The following is a 2,943-nucleotide window of genomic DNA, read 5'->3' on the forward strand; positions in this document are numbered from 1 at the left end:
GGGAGAGAGAGAGAGAAAACATCAATGATGAGAGAGAATCATTGATTGGCTGCCTCCTGCACGTCCCCTACTGGGGATCAAGCCACAACCCGGGCATGTGCCCTTGGCCGGAATCAAACCTGGGACCCTTCAGTCCCTAGGCCAACATTCTATCCATTGAGCCAAACCAGCTAGGGCTCCAATTTTTTAAATTTATTTATTGATTTGTTTGTTCCTTTACTGTTGAGGGGAATCCAATGGTTTTTGAAGAGAACACTTGTTAAGGTATAGTTGGCATAAATTCTGGAATCTAAAGACCTCTTTAAAATCAAACTCTGCCTTTTTCTAGCTGTGTAACCTGTGGAAAGTTAGTTAACATATTTGGACCTCAAACACATCACCTGTAAAAATATATATATTATAGCCTCTGAATTTTAGGGTTCCTGTAAGACTGTATTTCATCATGAGGAAAAGGACCCAGCACCTTGTGCTTAGTTTTGTCATATAAAAACAAATTTGGACTTAGAAAGACTGCTGCAGTAGGGAGAACATTCCAATCTCAAAAATAAATAATCAGCTCAGAATCAAACAGAAGCCCTGGCCGGTTTGGCTCATTGGATAGGGCATCCGCCTGTGGACTGAAGGGTCCCAGTTTTGATTCCGACCAAGGGCATGTGCCCGGGTTGTGGGATCGATCCCCAGTAGGGGGCGTGCAGGAAGCAGCCAATCAATGTTTCTCTCTCATCATTGATGTTTCTCTCTCTCTCTCTCTCCCTTCCTCTCTGAAATCAATAAGAATACATTTTTAAAAAATCAAACAGGCCCTAACCGGTTTGGCTCAGTGGATAGAGCATCAGCCTGTGGACTCAAGGGTCCCAGGTTCGATTCCAGTCAAGGGCATGTACCTTAGTTGGGGGCACATCCCCAGTAGCGATGTTTCTCTCTCATCGCTAACTCTCTCTCCCTCTCCCTTCCTCTCCATAAAAAATCAATAAAATATATATTTTTTTAAAAAATCAAACAGAAAATGGTGGTGTTGTTGTTTTAGACTAAAGGAGAGGCAAGCGGAGATAAGCAGAATCTTTGAAGGGTATTGGACCCCAGTGGGGTCTGACAGGGCAGTGTCCCCAGGAAAAGCTGACCAGGGGGCATATTTCACTTGTGTAGTGTTTGTTCAGTTTTGGAGGCGAACAAGAATTAGAGAAGCCTGACTAAAGTTTGGTCAAGACAAAGCAGGCAGTAAGAAATGAGCAACTGCAAACACTTGATCTGTTTTTACCGATTAAAAGCATGCAGTGTCTCTTATTGGCATTAGACAGTGGACTCAAGGGAACAGGTCATTTTGCAAGTTGATGAATTAATCTACAGAACACCACTGAAACGGAGAGGCAACATAGCCAATCACATTTTGGAGACAGAAACTGTAAAACTACTTCATCCCCACTTGTTACTACTCAAAGAAAAATTCCAATCCCAGTAGTGGAGGAAATTAAAATGGGGAGAGGGGAAAAGAGAAGTACAATTTCTATACACATCAAGTTATCTTTACGTTGGACTACTGAAGTTCCTCCCACCCTAGTCCCCCAGCCTAGGCAAACAGGGCTGCAGCCAACATTGCAAAAGTTCACAGAATATGCAAATCACACCACCTCTCTACTGAGGAAGAAGCCAGATAAATTAAGCTTCACAGGCATTAAGGGGAAGTTGAATAGATTTCAAGTGGATGGATGAGTCAGTCAAGTTGCTTAAAACTCACAACCTGCACACCTCCCCATGTGACATGGCCGAGTGGTGGGCTGCTGGGCGTCCAGAGACCAACTGAACAACCCCAGTGTCCAGATTTAGCCAGAGAAACTGGTTTTGGAGAAGAAAACATGATCATTACCAAGCTCTGCAAGTAGTCAACAAACATACATTGACCCCTAATTGGAATGCTATTTCCCGGGAATTCAGAGATTAACCCAACAAGTTCCATCCCCTTTGGGAAATCCCCAAGTTTTGGGAAATGGGTGTGTGTAAAGGAAAGAGAAACTAAGAAGCATCAGAATATACTCTTAGCAAACAGAGCTTTAATGTGTGCCAAGCACTGTCCTAAGGGCTTTACAAATATTTATTCATTCTAATGGGGAAATGGGTGTGTGTAAAGGAAAGAGAAACTAAGAAGCATCAGAATACACTCTAACGGGGAAAGTGTTCAAGCGCTGCCGGATCTCCAAGCCTGGTGGGCCTGGATGACAGCAATCCTCTGGCCAAGGTCTGGGGAAAAGGGTCTTCTAACCAAAAAAGGGACCCGATTCCGGTCGGGGCACGGGCCGGGGTTGTGGGCTCAATGCCCAGTGTGGGGCGTGCAGGAGGCAGCCGATCAACGACTCTCTCTCATCATTGGGGTTTGATCAACGATTCTCTCTCATCATTGGGGTTTCTATCTCTCCCTCTCCCTTCCTCTCTGAAATCAATTATATGTATGTACATCTATATATCTATCTACACAGATATATAGATAGATGATAGATAGGAAGGAAGGAAGGAAGGAAGGAAGGAAGGAAGGAAGGAAGGAAGGAAGGAAGGGAAGGAAGAAAGGGAGGAAAGGAAGAAAAGGAAGAAAGAAAAGAAAAAGAAAGAAAAGAAAAAAGAAAAGAAAAGGAAAGAAAAGGAAAGAAAGAAAAGAAAAGAAAAGAAAGAAAAGAAAAGAAAAGAAAAGAAAAGAAAAGAAAAGAAAAGAAAGAAAAGAAAGAAAGAAAAGAAAAAAAAGAAAAGATAGAAAGAAAGAAAGAAAGAAAGAAAGAAAGAAAGAAAGAAAGATCTCTAGAGTCTCACCTGTCCGGCGCCGGGTGGCAAGTCCCTGAGACTTAGACCGATTGCCCACGCAGCTTCATAGCCCCAAGTAGCTTCTTCCTACGGGACCCCATTTCTGACGCCCACTCTCATCACATCTCAGGTATCACCCCTCAGGCGCCCCCGCTC

The 2,943-nt window shown here is 43.5% G+C and overlaps 1 protein-coding gene across 1 annotated transcript in view; it reads right to left on the reverse strand.

The window, feature by feature from the left end:
* SAMHD1 (SAM and HD domain containing deoxynucleoside triphosphate triphosphohydrolase 1) overlaps positions 1 to 2,943 on the reverse strand; it is a 65,509-nt gene that overhangs the window by 62,009 nt on the left and 557 nt on the right.

The sequence above is a fragment of the Myotis lucifugus genome, unplaced genomic scaffold (genome assembly GCF_000147115.1).
Source record: "Myotis lucifugus unplaced genomic scaffold, Myoluc2.0 scaffold_60, whole genome shotgun sequence".
Classification (NCBI taxonomy): Eukaryota; Metazoa; Chordata; class Mammalia; order Chiroptera; family Vespertilionidae; genus Myotis; species Myotis lucifugus.